The sequence below is a fragment of the Schistocerca americana genome, chromosome 3 (genome assembly GCF_021461395.2).
Source record: "Schistocerca americana isolate TAMUIC-IGC-003095 chromosome 3, iqSchAmer2.1, whole genome shotgun sequence".
In the NCBI taxonomy this organism is placed as follows: domain Eukaryota; kingdom Metazoa; phylum Arthropoda; class Insecta; order Orthoptera; family Acrididae; genus Schistocerca; species Schistocerca americana.
The window spans coordinates 983,897,419-983,914,347 of record NC_060121.1 but is presented as its reverse complement, the minus strand read 5'-3'; the positions used below and the strand labels follow the sequence as shown (position 1 = coordinate 983,914,347).

Sequence of the window (16,929 nt, the reverse complement as noted above, 5' to 3'; positions counted from 1 at the left end):
AAATCTTCGGTGATTTTGATACAGGAGTGGAAATGATTTTGTGTACACTTTAGAATATGTCAATTAGCGATGCTTCTATGTGGAAAGTATAATTAGTGCACATGCAGGTTTGAATCTATCCCGTTCCACATAAATCATTGTCTGCGTTTCAGTTTGTGAAGCATAAAAAGTGTAGTGATTTGGTAAGAGAAGAAATGAGGAGGCCTACTTAGTGAGGGTTTCCTCTGCAGAACTGGCGCGGAGGTGCGTAGGGTGTAACAAAAAGTTTTGGCCAAACTTTCAGAAAACATTCCTCACGCATATAGGAGTAAATGTGTTATATGAATGTGGATCAGGAACCGCTTAATTTCTGTGCTAGAACTTATTTCCTAGTTCTCTTCTTAATAACACTAATTATGGGAAACACAGAAACATAACGTATCAGCATTAGAGGAAACGTTTCCGTACATTAAATGTTCAAAATACCCTTTTGATGACGTTTGGTTTGAATGTTCAGTGAGTCGCAATTCTTAGCTACACGGCCATTGTTTTTACAATCGAAAGAAGTTAATGTTGACAAATGACTCATTTCATTGCTTGTCTGACGTGGAACTAACTACATTGCTCTACTAGCATCAAGCACATAGTTTCTGTGAGCGTGTGGGTGCTATTCTGTCATTCTGCTCAACGGATTAATCTGAGATGTACCCTTTACCCTGTGGCTCCTGCAAGATGCAATTTCCACCCCCACACTACTACGGAAGTCAGACAGACGCCCCTAACGTTCTAAAGAGAAATGCCTGAAAAACTTTCAGCAATAAATATCTTCTGGAGTCGTCCGCTGTAAGGAAAAGACACAAAAATTCACAAAATTTCTTATGTAACTAGTGGGATACTTGGGTACTGGAGTAGTGCTAGTTAGTGTAAGAAAAACATGAAACTAACGAAACTTATTATTTATTTTGCAAAATTTCTGAGAAATCACAATGACACTTTTAGTTATGAACTGAACAAGTTTTTTCCGGGTTCTTTTCTGAATGTGAAGTTACCTCTTAAGGATGGAATTCGCTAATGAAATTTCTATACAAAGTTTAGATTGTTATTGACTTGGCGGAATGGCTGAGAGCTGCACCTACTCAACTTGAATAATTATCCGTTAGAATGTTGCTAGGTATGGTCGAGGCTGTCGCGTGTGAAATGCAGTGAAGTGTATTGTTGTGGAGGAAATATGGGGCTCGCAATAGCTGTAGCGGACAATACCGTAAGCTGCGATGACTGCTGTCTGTGCCGCTCGCTGCTGACAAATAAGATAACTCTCGTTCTATCTGGATTGACCTTCGCCAATCAAACTCTCCCTATACCTCGATGACGTCAAGGACTCCTATTCGCCCCTAGTCTAACTATTGGCATGGTACACCTGTCAGATAACCAGTCCACCGCGATGCCACTCAAAAATTCGCTCGCAGGCGTCTAACTACAACCCTGTCCGTTCACACCGCACAAAAAGTGTGGCGACCAACACAGTGAACAACCCTTAATCGCAAGGACTCAGTATAGAGTCACACTCCGATTCGCTCTCGACAGAGGTGCACTCCCAGCGAAGTACTGAGGAGAGACTTGTTCCTCGCTCCATAGGCGACAACGGAACAGCCCCTCTCCACGCCAGGCATGAAGGGGTACATCTTTCGGTCTCTTCCATTGTTCCTTCAGCTCAAGGCGTCAGAAATATCGTCTACCAATCAGCATTGCTCTTCTAAAACGGGAGAATGACGTTTCATTTAAGGCGACCAATCTGGAAATCTGTAGCATCGGCGTTTGGCCTTCTGCTGTCTCCCAGTGAAAACCTCTGAAACTACGTGCTATGTTTGTAAAGAATGCGTATGCTGGGTGCTCCCACACAATGTAGCGGAATTTGCTTTTAAGGCAAATACGGGGTCGTTCTCCCCTTTCACTCGGCCAAACGCTGTCCGCTCCACGGGCGGTCGCCGTCCGACGTAGATAGGCTGAATCGTCCTCTGAAGGGACCGGCCTCTCGGCGAGTGGTCTGCCTCTCCTGAACTAAAAGCTTTTGTGACCATCGTGTCTTGAATGTGTGTATGTACATCAGCCTCGAGTATCTAAACCCCGGTGCGCACTTATTATTTGCATATCGTTTACATGAATTCATACAACATTTATTTTATCTTATAGAGTTTGGGTTCGAATGAAGTGTCTTGATGTGCGGAATCTGCCTCGGGCATGGATGTGTGTGATGTCCTTAGGTTAGTTAGGTTTAAGTAGTTCTAAGTTCTAGGGGACTGATGACCTCAGATGTTAAGTCCCATAGTGCTCGGAGCCATTTGAACCATTTTTTCGATGTGCGGAATATGATTGTGAGGGCGGAATATGTAAGCAAAGAAGGTCAGGAGACCATGACGTCTTACAATAGCATCAACTGCTTAGTGTTCATTACGGACTATGCAAGCATCAACTGTTTGGTGTTCATCACGGACTTGGTTTTCGGTACAGTACAATGGAAGAGTACTCGATTGCGGATCTAGCAGATGCCCATTTTCTTTCCGGATTACTAGTTGGTAATGGCCGTGGCGCTCAACGTATGAATTTATAGAGATCTCCAGAGCGACGGTGCCCCGGCGAGAGAACGTTTAAAGCAATTGATTGCCGTCTTACGGAACAAGTGGCATTTAAGCGTACTGCTCGGGATGGGGGGACTCCTAGATGAACGGGAACGCCTCTACTGGAGGGGGAACTTCTTCACACAGTTTGCGACATACCCTACTGTCAGTGTAAGCCTCAACAAGTAACGTCGACCACACGACTCTCTGGAGAGCTCTAAATGGGCACCTGTTGTATGCGTGCCATGTACAACGTGTTCAGGCAGTAGCAGCAGCTGAGTTTGCTGCACGGGTACACGTTAACACTGCGTCAACCCTCACTTTAGAGGAAGTGTGCTGCTTACGGATGAGCTTTCGTTTCAACCGATTAGATTGTAAATTTCCACAACCGGCGCGTATGGGCTGTAGACAATATTTACGAAGTTGTGCAATCACGTTATCAACAAAGATTGTCTGTCATCGTTTGCGCCGGCATTGTTGATGGCTATTATGGTCCTATGTTCTTGCACCCAGGCTCAGTGGGGAAACTTACCATGCTTGCTTAGATAATCCTCTACCTGTTCTGCTAGCCCATGTGCCTTGACGACTTTGACAAAACTTGAACTTGATGCACTATTCAAGTCCTCCTCATTTCGTAGTGTTCTAAATAACAAATTCCTTTACAGATGGATCGGTAGAGTTGGATCTGTTCCTTGGCCTCCAAGCTCTCCAGAGCTAATACCACTAGAGTTTTATTTGTGGAGGGCATTTGAAAGCTCTTGCGTATGAAACCGCGGTACATGGTGTACAGAGTCCCGTGCCCTTATTGTGGGACGCTGTTAAACAATACGCAATTCTCCAAGGATAAATCAACATTTCGGTTATTCGATGCGACAGCGGATTGATACATGTATCCTTGCCAACGGAGAGCATTTTGAACACTTAGTTTAGGAAAGCGTTACATATCGTGCTGATACATTAGTTCCTGTGTGTTTCCCATGATTAGTGTGTTGAAGTATTGTGGAAATTAAGCTGTAACATAGAAATAAAGCGTTTCTGGACTCATGTCCAATCACATATATTCTTCCTGTACGACATTAAAATTGCTACATCACGAAGATGGCTTGCTACAGACGCGAAATTTAACCGACAGGAAGGAGATGTTGTGGTATGCAAATGATTATTTTTTCAGAGCATTCACACAAGGTTGGCGCCGGTGGCGACACCTACAACGTGCTGACATGAGGAAAGCTTCCAACCGATTTCTCATACATAAACAGCAGTTGGCCGGCGCTGCCTGGTGAAACGTTGTTGTGATGCCTCGTGTAAGGAGGGGATGTGCGTACCATCACGTTTCCGACTTTGATAAAGGTCGGATTGTAGCCTATCGCGATTGCGGTTTATCGTAGCCCGACATTGCTGCTCGCGTTGGTCGCGATCCAATGACTGTTAGCAGAATATGGAATCGGTGGGTTCAGGAGGGTAATACGGAACGCCGCGCTAGATCCCAACGGCCTCGTATCACTAGCAGTCGAGATGACAGGCATCTTATCCGCATGGCCGTAACGGATCGTGCAGCCACGTCTCGATCCCTGATTCAACAGATGAGGACGTTTGCAAGACAACAACCACCTACACGAACAGTTCCACGACGTTTGCAGCAGCTCGGAGACCATGGCTGCGGTTACCCTTGACTCTGCATCACAGACAGGAGCGCCTGCGATGGTGTACTTAACGACGAACCTGGGTGCACGACTGGCAAAACGTCATTTTTTCGGATGAATCTAGTTTCTGTTTACAGCATCATGATGGTCGCATCCGTGTTTGACGATATCGCGGTGAACGCACATTGGAAGCGTGTATTCGTCATCGCCATACTGGCGTATCACCCGGCGTGATGGTATGGGGTGCCATTGGCTACACGACTTGGTCACCTCTTGTTGGCATTGATGGCACTTTGACCAATGGACGTTACATTTCAGATGTGTTACGACCCGTGGCTCTACCCTTCATTCGATCCCTGCGAAAGCCTACATTTCAGCAGGATAATGCACGTCCGCATGTTGCAAGTCCTGTGCGGGCCTTTCGGGATACAGAAAATGTTCGACTGCTGTCTTAGCCAGCACATTCTCCAGATCTCTCACCAAATGAAAACGTCTGGTCAGAGGTGGCCGAGCAACTGGCTCGTCACAATACGCCAGCCACTGCTCTCGATGAACTGTTGTATCGTGTTGAAGCTGCATGGGCAGCTGTACCTGTACACGCCATTCAAGCTCTGTTCGACTCAATGCCCAGGCGTATGAAGGCCGTTATTACAGCCAGAGGTGGTTTTTCTGGATACTGATTTCTCAGGATCTATGCACCCAAATTGCGTGAAAATGTAATCATATGTCAGTTCTAGTATAATATCTTTGTCCAATGAATACCCGTTTATCATCTGCATTTCTTCTTGGTGTAGCAATTTTAATGGCCAGTAGTGTATGTGTAACCTAATTGTATATTACAGGGCCACAAAATGGTATCTGGGGTTCAGAGGTGCATTTACATAACTTAATTTATGTTTATCTTCACCATCAAGATTTTAGTAATTTCCTGACGTGTTTCTCATAGATGTGATATTGCTTAGCCTTCCTGCCTCCAATAAACTAATCATACACTTTAGAGCAACCCACAGTTAGCGTGGAGCCAACATTAATCATATTAATAAAGTATGCCAGAGGTGAAAGTATTGATAAGTTACAGTTAAGAATCCTAGGACTCACCGACGATGTAGGGTACCATTTAACCACTGAGCTACTTAGGAGCATGCGCTAAGGTGCGTATATTGGTAAAATTGGAGTGGGAAGTACGAAATGGAGGAGGAGGAGGAGGAGATTAGTGTTTAACGTCTCGTCGACAACGAGGTCATTAGAGACGGAGCGCAAGCTCGGGTGAGGGAAGGATGGGGAAGGAAATCGGCCGTGCCCTTTCAAAGGAACCATCCCGGCATTTGCCTGAAGCGATTTAGGGAAATCACGGAAACCCTAAATCAGGATGGCCGGAGACGGGATTGAACCGTCGTCCTCCCGAATGCGAGTCCAGTGTGCTAACCACTGCGCCACCTCGCTCGGTGTACGAAATGAAAACGAAGAATGCAGAAGAATAACAGGTTGTCTATCCGTTTGGATGTGATAGTGACATCTCTGCAGAATCGGCTAGGAATGGAATATGTGGAAAAGATTGGCTGGAAGAGGCACACGATGATGTGGTATGTGTTAAGACCTCAGAAAATAACTTCTGTAGTACTAGAGCAGCTCCTGAGATAGGAAGATAGAGACTGCAACATAGCTAGCAAATACTGAGGACTTGGGTATAACTGCTGCTCTGAGATGAAGAGTTTGGCTCAAGACAAGATGTAGATGGGATACCTTTTCCTCTATAATAGGATAACACCAATATTAAAGCATTGCCAGTTGGTAAATTTTTTATCGTTACAAGGTGTTTGATTGCGTATATCGTATGACGCTCTTAGAAAAGTTTAAGTTTTATAGAATTGTGCAAAAAGTTGTGCTGAATAATTTATACAAAACTGTAAGATAGGAGTTGAGCTACAGGCGGAAGTAAAGCTGTGAAGGAAGGATCCTGAGTCAAGCTCAGTAAACAAACGAATCAACCCTCTGACGTAAAACTCCCTGACAGATTGAAACTGTGTGCCGGACCGAGACTCGAACTCGGGACCTTCGCGTTTCGCGGACAAGTGCTCTACCATCTGAGCTACCCAAGCACGACTCACGACCCGTCCTCACAGCTTTACTTCCGCCAGTACCTCGTCTCCTACTCTTACCTTCTCATTCCCCTGACATATTTTTGATACTTCCACTCAATAGCGTCTTAAGAAATAATTTTCTGGGATAAGTCTTCACTCAGAAAGAAATTATTGATTGCACAAAAGAGAGTAGTAAGAATAATACGTTGTGTTCACCCGCAGTTAAGGAATCACGAGAAGAATTTATCAGTGGAATATGCCGAGCAAGACTGCAATCGCATGGAATAAGTATATTTCCTTACTTTGTCTCAAAAACCCAGTTGCCATCTTTGTTCTTGAGTAGAAAATATTTTTCACAAAATTCTGCTCCCTTTCTTTTCCAAATCTTCTAATATCATTTTGCTTCCAAATAAAAGTCGTGTTTCCGACCCATAAATGACTTCTTATCTTAGAATTCTATTATAATGCCTTAATTTTTTGTTGTAGAGACTTCTCACTTTCATACATGCTTTTCCACAGGTTGTTATTACCCACAATGATTTAGCTGCACCTACCTATGGCTGTTATGCAACCTGCAACGCCTTCAAAAACAACAAGAAATATTTACATATTCAGTTGCCTGATTGTGTAAACAGGTAGTCCTACAGAAAAATGAACACGACTTTCTGTAGGAAATTTAATGTAGTTAAATTTTGTACTGGGATGCGTTTTCGGTAGAGACCGTAGATTTCGAATTATTAAAAAAATGTACTAAAGTGGCCTTCAAATGCAATTTTCTTGACTAACTGGAAATCTTTGGTCTCCAGCGAAAACGTATAGCCAAACCACATGAAATATCGAGTGGTGCTAAGATACCTGTTACTGCGGAGAAGTTGAAAGAATTAAAATAACTTGTTGTTCGTATAGGAAGGCGTTTGTAGACTTCTTAGTCATCAATGGACAAGAGACGAATTATTTCCTGTCAAAATAAGAGATGTAAAACAGAAGCGGGCGCACGGTTCGTCGTCTGATGAGGATCCCCTGTCGCCCCTGGGGAGCTGCAAGAAGCGCTGGTTGCAACACGTCTGCTGCTGACAGCTGGAAGTGGCGCGCCGGTTACTTGCTGGCTTCGGCACCGACGTCGCAAGTCATTTAGCGTTTCCTGCCCGGCGCTTTAACGAGGGTCGGGGAAGCTGCTGTCACAAACAAGTGCCTCCGTGCTGTCCAGAGCCGCTAGAAAAAGCGGGCAAGTAGGCGTTTGTGATGCAGCGTGTCAAACGACCACGCAGTTGACTGGGCTACTTGCTGCTCTATTGCACCTTAAACGTATCTGCTGATCTTGATGCACGTCATGGTGGAAATACCCCCCTCAGTTAGATCTCCTCGACAAGTAACAAATATTTAACGTTTTACTGAGGCTTCTAAACAAACACGTACTCGTCATCCTGTTTTCATCCTTTAAATATTCAATTTTTTAGCAGTTGCTTCTGCTGGCTTAGTAATTTGCACTGACGATACAAAATTTTACACCCACCTTAGGAAAAGTTAGCTGGTTCGCTTTTGGAAAGCAATACAGCAACGATTCTGCTTGGCGTGGATTGGACACTTTCTTGCAAGATTTCCTGATTTATGTGGTAACAGATGCTCCCGCAAAGGTCACACAGTCCTCGTAATCTGTGGGTCAGATGTGTTCCACCTTGTTCAAATAAGTCCATCATGGACATGAGACACCGGCTGGTTAAGTAACTGTCATTGTCAATGAAACTGACACACTGCCGTGTCTCTTAAGATGTTATAAATTTTATTTTCAAGGCTACAAGTTCCAGCATTTCACCATGCCATCTTGAGACTCCATATGCATCTCTCCATATAAACGAAAATGTCATATGGAGCCATATATCATGATGATCGTAAATTAAAATTGAGAGCAACTCTCAAGTCTTCGAGTGAAGAACTAGTGTAACGATTGAATTAACGACATCCACAGATTTATGGCTCTACATCACATTTCCGTTTATTTGGAGAGATGCATATGGGGAGTGATATTACCAAAGGTGGGGCACTGTTTTTAATAGGGAGTTTGGTCGCCACTGCCGGCAATTCATGCTCCGCATTGTGCTCTTCGTGCTGGGCACAGGCTTAGTTAGGAGTTCTTGGGGTAGGCCGTTGCATTCCTCCACCAGTGCGATTGACAAGGGCTGGATGGTCGTCGATCCATATGGACGTACGTCTCCCCATCGTATCCCACACGTGCTCGATGGGATTTAAGTCGAGGGAACGGGCAGGCCAGTCCAGTCCCCGAATGTGCTCTGCCTGCGCTGTTTGATGCTGTCTGCATTGTCATCCAGAAACACGAAGTCAGAGCCGCGTGGGGAAGAGGTACAGTGTCACAATATTGTTGACAGGTGAGTGTATCGCCTTCAGAGGTCTGGAGGTCAGTACGATCATCCAGTTTTGATGTTATGATGGGGAGGTGAGAGATTGGAACATGTAATACACCCAGGAATAGTCTCGAGCATCATCGGTTTGCTGGTCCAAGTGTTGTGGTGTGTGGTGCGGATGGGTGAGGGGGGCAGGATGGTATAGTGTTGCAGGGGCGCAGTGACCTTCAAATCTTTGATCACAGTAGACACATTGGTCAAAGTTATTTTGACGCTACACCATTTCCATATGTGGCTATTCAGACGTGCATTCTGTACTGACTCTATTTCCTGTGGATGACAATGTGCGACCTCGGCACGTGGAGGAACTCTCGGAACTGGAGGATATTGGGCGCATTGACTGGCCTGCCCGTTCCCCTGACTTAAATCGTGTACAGTGGGATTCATATTGCAGCATGTCTGCATATACCTCCAGCTATCCAGCAGTTGTCACCCGTGATGGTGGGAGAATAGTTGCACTTCCACAAGATCTCCTTTCCAACCTTATGGCCAGTAGCATGGGAGAACGTTGCAGAGGAAGCGTCAGTGGTGATCACACACCATATTATGGTTCAGATGGCTCTGAGCACTATGGGACTTAACTACTGAGGTCATCAGTCCCCTAGAACTTAGAACTAATTAAACCTAACTAACCTAAGGACATCACACACATCCATGCCCGAGGCAGGATTCGAACCTGCGACCGTAGCGGTCACGCGGTTCAAAACTGACGCGCTTAGAACCGCACGGCCACACCGGCCGGCACACCATATTATGAGCCATGTTCCGCCTTTATTGGATCACCTTGAATCGCGATGACTTCAATGTCATTATTCTCTTCAAATGAAGTATAATTTCTGTTCGTCTCATTGCGTATTTCTTTCAGTTACCTACTGTGTATCGTTCAGATTTCATTGAGCTTTGTTTCCTGGCAGCATCATGCAAAAATTACTTTCGCCCTTAAATTTTGCACCGACGGCGTTGCAACGGTGGTAACACCGGTTCCCATCACATCACCAGAGTTTAGTGCTATCGGGCTTGGCCAGCAATTGGATGGGTGACCATCCGAGTCTGCCAAGCGCTGTTGGCAAGTGGCGTGCACTCCGGCTGTGTGAGGCCAATTGAGGAGCTACTTGATTGGGGAGTAGCGGCTCCGGTCTCGTAAACTGACATACGGTCGGGAGAGCGGTGTGCTGACCACGTGCCCCTCCATATCCGCATCCAGTGACGCCTGTGAGCTTGTCGGAAACTGCAACGTTCGGTCCTGAATTAATACATAAGAATGTCATCATTCTGTCCAACAGCAATCAGCTTGCATAAAACCTGAGGAATGGACACTCAAACCATTTGATAGCGAACTTGATAGTGCGCGACATACGAGGTGTGTGAGAAAAGTAATTAGACAAATTGTTTATCTATCATTTTTTTTTCAAACTACTGTATTGTTCCCTTCAAAGCAGTTCCTTTTGCCATCTACACGGTGTTCAGAGAGGATGGTGCTAACTTACCCTGCTGAAAGTACACGATAATAGAAGCACAAATGTCAAGTAAACAACGGCTCTAAAACGCATACCTTAAGGGCTATGAAATGTTCTTGATTTTCGATATTGTGAAACAAATCTCTTCTACTGCACGCTCTTTGCTTTCCATATTTTGGGAAGTGGTAGTTTGGATAGAAACAACAACAAAAATGTCCAGTAAACACGTGCTCTACAATGCATACCTTGAAAGTTATGAGCACTTGTTCATTAGACGTGTTCCAAAGTAGCGAAGATGAACAGGTGCTCATACTGTTGACGTATGCATTTTAGAACACATGTTTACTGCACATTTTGTTGTTGTTTTGGCCCATACTACTACCACTTCCCAAAATACGAAAAGCAAAGAGCTTGCAGTAGAAGAGATTTGTTTCACAATGCTGAAAACCAAGAATATCTCTCAGCTCTTAAGGTATGCGTTTTAAAACCCATGTTTACTTCATTCTAAAAGACTATCGATTTGTAATGCCAAAAATTTAACACTGTCAACCTCTTCGATCTGCTTGTCTTCATACGTTATACACATGCTGGAAAGAACTCTCTTACGGGCTCTGAACTGCATATGGTGGGTCTTCTCAAAGTTTAATGATAGTGAATTAGCTTTTAACCACTTGTTAAGGTCAGTGGGTATTTGATTAGCAGTTATTTCTAAATCTGTACTTGACTTGCTAATTATTATCTGCAAACAAAATAAACTTTGCATCTGGCAATGAAATTTTTGGAATTACAACTCGATAGTCTGTGAGATTTCAGTTTTGACAGCACTTGGTCACAACCTCCAAATTAGCTATTTTGTGTATGATAAATTTATTAATAGTGCATAACAATGTTTCATTCTGACAGTGTGTTAATTCTGTAAATATGAGCAGTTCCAGTTTACCGCATTGTATTCACCTATTTCGACAATCTCCTGACAAATGGTCAGGGTAGTAAGTATTATATTCAAATGTTTTATGCTATACTTTCTGACATGTTCCATACTCACGAGAATCATCTAATTTTTTGGGTCTATGGAAAAAAACTGAATTTAATCTAATGTAATCTCTTTGGTGCCATTCGAGAGAAGCAGACTGTGTGCCTAAAGAAGATTTCACACTCTCGCCTCCCCCCTCATCATACAACAGAAGTTTGACACCACACTATACACACATTTGTTACAATCTCCTGTACCAGACACTCTTACGTCGCAGCTCTCACACACCGCGAAGAAAACGACCTCAGCACGTGAGGGAGGAAAACCGTTTTCGGTTAATTTGCTGAACCTTCCCTCGGTGTCATCCAGCGAACAATGCCGTACGATTGTTTCTTGCTTTACTGTTGTCTACAAAGTGTGTTCTACATCTAACAGATTCTACACGTAAGTACGTAAAATATTGGTTTTGCTGAGTTTTCGGCGAGATATCTGCTACATTGTAGACCGCTTTACTACGAACACTTAATTTGCTCGCTTGGGTTCATTGAACCACTAGTTGACAAATCTGGCATGGCCCGGGTACTTATTTTGCCAATTTTCTATTACAAACGAAAACTAAAAATGGATTGTTTCTGTAGTGTACCATCCAGAACAGTTTCTGTACGCTATGCGCAGCATCATCGCATGTCTACACACTTCATAGCTCTATATACGCCAGTTGAAAGTCGTCAAAAGCGCTGCCAATTGTCAGGGATTTCCGTCAGTTGACTCGACTGTAGGAATGTCTCAGTACTAAACTTCACGCGTGATGCGACATTTTTTCACGGATCTCATTGCTTATGACGTCATGTCTCTTAAACTATGTGTCGTAGAATTATATATCTATATGAATGCGTGACGACTGTTTTTCTGTACGTGTCCGAAAGAACAGACCCCATTGCATTCATGTAACTGAATCGCCTCGATGGACAGTGACTTCACCACTTTCATTGCGGATGCACAGTAACGTTGGACCTCGTGCGGGAATCTCAAAGTAGCGAGAATGTAGGACACGGACGACGACTGCGGATGTGTGGTGCTAAGTGGGTGTGTGGGTCGTCCGGAAGGCGCACTGAGATGGTCTGCGCAACGACGGTAAACACTGTGTCAGGCGGGCACAGCGGATAACGCAACTGCGTAACCAGAAGACCCCGGCTTCGAATCCTGGTGTGGCGCACATTTTCACTCGTCAGCGCTGATTCCACATGAAGTCCTGATCCACTTGACATGAATAGTTCCTGTTCCTTCCTTTTTTCCCCTCCATCTTCAATTTACATAGTAGTATATTTGTCTATGTACATTCAGCGACATATTTGTATACTCCAGAATGAGATTTTCACTCTTCAGCGGAGTGCGCGCTGATATGAAACTTCCTGGCAGATTAAAACTGTCTGCCGTACCGAGACTCAAACTCGGGACCTTTGCCTTTCGCGAGCAAGTGCTCTACCATTTGAGCTACCCAAGCACGACTTGGGTAGCTGAGATGGTAGAGCACTTGCCCGCAAATGGCAAAGGTCCTGAGTTCGAGTCTCGGTCCGGCATACAGTTTTAATCTGCCAGGAAGTTTCACATTTGTATACTGTCTGCAAAAGGTGTTACGAATAGCTATAGTACTAACGAAGTAATAAATTTAAATGTCATTCACAATGAGGAAGTTTTTCAGATATCTCACTGTTTATGGTGTCTTATTTCCTTAACTATTTGGGGTACCGTAATATGATGTTGGTGGATTTAGCTTTACATGTGGATGCTGCCTGCGAAACTTATTACGAATAGGGTTAGTAGCAAGCAAATAATAAATTTAAATGTAATACATAATGTGGCAGTTTTTCACGTATCTTATTGTTTATGACGTCACATCTCCTGAACTATGATACGGAGGTGGTTCTTACACCGACAGTGATTGCTGACAGACACTAAAGGAAATGTGTACCAAATTTGGTAGATATCGGTGCAGTGTCTTAGGAAGGGATGTGACACACACACACACACACACACACACACACACACACACACAGACATTGTACATATATATATATATATATATATTTACTTTCAGCAGCTCGGTACAAATGAAAAAACATGTATACAGAGAACTCACAATAGAAATACTGTGAATCATGATTTTAAACTCTCTTGTAATTTCCACATTGGTTCAAGACTCGTAGCTATCGAGTCTTCACATGTCAGTCTTGGAGAAAATAGACCATAAAAATGAGAACTCAACACAGTTTACGAAGCATGCACCTGGAGGTTGGAGAATTTATATACCTGCACATAGAACACCAAATTTCATAAACACACTTTACAATCTGATAGAAAACAAAAGAGATGTTTGTATATTTGAGGATCTACATAACACAAGAAGGTAGAAGCACTTGGTGGAAGGGGAACTTTTAAGCTGCAGAGAAACAGCAGGTTGTTGACAGTTCCATTGAAAGGACAAGGACGATTTCCTTCCTCATCCCTGAGACAATCCGAGCTTGTGCTCCTTAAACCTAACCTCCCTCCCTTCCTTCCATACCCTTATTCTTGCTTCTGACAGTCGCTGAAAGGATTATCCTTGATGCCTGTGCGATGTAGGTGGGAAGCAGTGGGAACGTAGTTGGTACGAATTCATTTCAATGTAGTTATCAGCTTCCTGCTAGCCTGAAATTTTCGAAAATGGTTGGAACGCAGCATACTGTTGACCCCTATGACAGACTGAAAGGCGCCAGTCCTTTGCACACTCCTTCTTGGCCAGTTGCTGCCTCAGTAACTTCAAATCGGAGGAAGGTAGACGGACATTCATTGCAGGGCCAGAAACACTGGCCACCTTCGACCGCTGACCAACCATGTCACTGTAGACAATACTGCATGAGCTGGGACCCATAGAAAGGAGATTGCCACACCTCTTCCTTTATTTAACTATGATTCTTGTAGATTCATGCAGTTAATCAAGGCCTCAGTCTGCTTATTCTGCCAAGTTGGGAGGGGGGAATAACAAGTACAGTAATACATTTCTTCCACGTCCACATGACGACCTATATCACAACACTCAAAATCCTCCCTTTACATGAATACTGCAGTTCTGCGACTAAAGTATAGAGATATAAGTCTCAGGAATCGATCGGCGTCGAGTGACAACGTGTGGACTAGTGCGTGTGTGTGTGTGTGTGTGTGTGTGTGTGTGTGTGTGTGTGTGTGTGTGTGAAAGCAGGAAGGCAGTTCGGGGTCGGGGTGGCCGAACTGAGTGGCTTGTTTGGGCAGCGTGTGGGTGACGTCGATAAATGGAACCTGACCACCGGACCGTCAGGAAGTCGTGGCCAACCAGTCCGAAAACAGCCCGCCAACAGGTCATGCTAATGCGGCCGCACCAAAGGAGCGAACGCACTCTGGCGGGGACGGCGAAGCCGGCTAGTATGGCCCGCGGAAAAAAAGTGGAGAGATTGGGAAACGACAAGAGGAGAGTCCCGAAATAAATTTCCTTCATTACTATCACCTGCTATCCCTAAGTGAGTTTGCCCTCATTAATGACCTGCCTTCATTCGTTCCAGACACTTTGTTCATGGCATGATCCATCACAAAGTACAGGAACGTGACGTGATCGATCATATTTTACAGGAACTTTGTATATTTCTTCGTCAAGCTAGAGGTTTCTTTCTGGGAGGGGGAGTGTCACCGACCGGTCTTCGGATTGGTTTGAAACTGTACGCCACGACTTCCTGTCCTCTGCGAACCTCTTCAACTCAGAGCAGTACTTACTTACAGCTTTCTCGAGTATTTGTTGAATATATCCTAAACTCGGCTTCCTATAGTTTTTATCTTCTAAAGCAGTGGTTCTCACCCTGGGGATAATTACGCCTCTGTCGGTAATTGTAATTTTGTGAGGGATAAAACACAAGAGTTCAACTGTGTTTTGGTCACTAAATTATGTTATTTTTAGAAGATCATTACTATTATCAATATTTCGAGAGACCGTAATATTGATTAAATAGCTTACCAACAATTAATTTTCTTAATAAAACTAAATTTAGCATGTGACGCAATGAGCTGGAAGTTATGGCTTGTGGAACGAAGGTATAAACATCTTCCTCATGTAGTCCACCCACTAGACACACGCTTTTCTCTTTGTACCATGCATCTATAACAGTAAACTGAACATATATATCACATATTCTTAAATGTCTCATGAAAATGTTTTCTCAGAGATTAAGGTAGTTGCTTCACTATTCACTTCGTAACAGTAAACGAACTAATTGACAGCGCAACACAGCAGTAACTATGTAATGATTACAGTACCATTGTAGGGCCTACATTGTAATATTATTAATAGTGAATGGATTTTAAGGTACAAATTATGGTCGGAAAACGGGGTATAATGGTTCTGAAAGAACATACATAAAGGTGCTTATGAAAGTATTTTATCTGGGTTTAAACCAGCTACATTAATTTTCTTTGTCCCATTTACAGTGTTCTGTAAAACTGCATTACACACATCATTACCAAGTTTTTGACACTTAAGTCACTGGCGCTTTGAGCTCAATTACTGCCTATGTGCGGAAAAACTCCTTTCACCATTTACGGAAACCGATGGAATATATCTTGTGAGCATCGGTAAAAGAAGTTCAGTCAAAGTTGCAGAGGTTCACATATCTGAATTATTCTTCAGTTTAATACGAATTTGTCTTTTGCTAGTCTGTCAGCTTCTTCTATTGTTCTTCCACCTCCATACCTTCTTCTTACAAACTCTGAATCGCATCAGGCAAATACTTGTACCCATACACTGCTAAAAGTTCCAACCCTATGTCTCTATTGTGGACTAATTGTTGGGCCAGCTATCGCGTTCATTGAATCTAGGGCACATGTGAAGTGTTTGATTTTATCAAACTTTTCGCATTAGAATACTGCACATCTTATTCAAGTAACCCACCTTGCGATGACAGGAAACTGTGGAAGATGGATCCCTGCCACTGCTTGATACAAAACTTGACGACTTGGACCTTTACCAGGATCTTCTTCAGATAGTTTTGGACTTTGAAGTTCAATGTTCTTTAAGTGTTTGTTGTTCCGGAAGTACTGGTTCATTCTGATTCTGCATCTTCGATGCTTGCGGTCGACTCCTACGTTTACCTCGCGGAGGCACACCCCAGAATGCATTTACCCTGCAGTAATTGGTTCAAATGGCTCTAAGCACTATGGAACTTAACATCTGAGGTCATCAGTCCACTAGACTTACAACTACTTAAACCTAACTAACCTAAGTACATCACACACATCCATGCCCGAGGCAGGATTCGAATCTGCGACTGTAGCAGTGTCGTGGTTTCAGACTGAAGCGCCTAGAACCGCTCGGCCACAACGACCGGTCTGCAGTAATTCGCCCTCATACTTTCGAAAACGCTGTGTAGAACATGTGCAGTACATGTCACATGGTTCAGGTTGGGCTACATGCCCGTCAGTTGTTGGAAAGCCGAAAACATATAGCGTGCTTGATCAGTGACCACAGGCCTGATTTTTTCGTACTGTATGCGCCCAGGCAATAGGGTCATAGATGACTCGTTGATTGACGGCAACATCGTACACGCATTTGTCTTCTCGAGATGCTACATTTTAAAAAGCTTACGTTTTATCCGTTCAACAGATAATGGCAAAATCAACAAATTCAAAATGCATCTTTGCATCTCACCAGTAGTTTCATCCAAACCTAATCCCACTGCATTCCTGCCGAACTCTCTCTTAT

The 16,929-nt window shown here is 43.8% G+C and overlaps 1 protein-coding gene across 1 annotated transcript in view; it reads right to left on the bottom strand.

Annotated features, from left to right (window-relative positions):
* LOC124606612 (troponin C, isoallergen Bla g 6.0101-like) overlaps nt 1–16,929 on the bottom strand; it is a 106,041-nt gene that overhangs the window by 14,086 nt on the left and 75,026 nt on the right. The gene's annotated exons all lie outside the window — the stretch shown is intronic.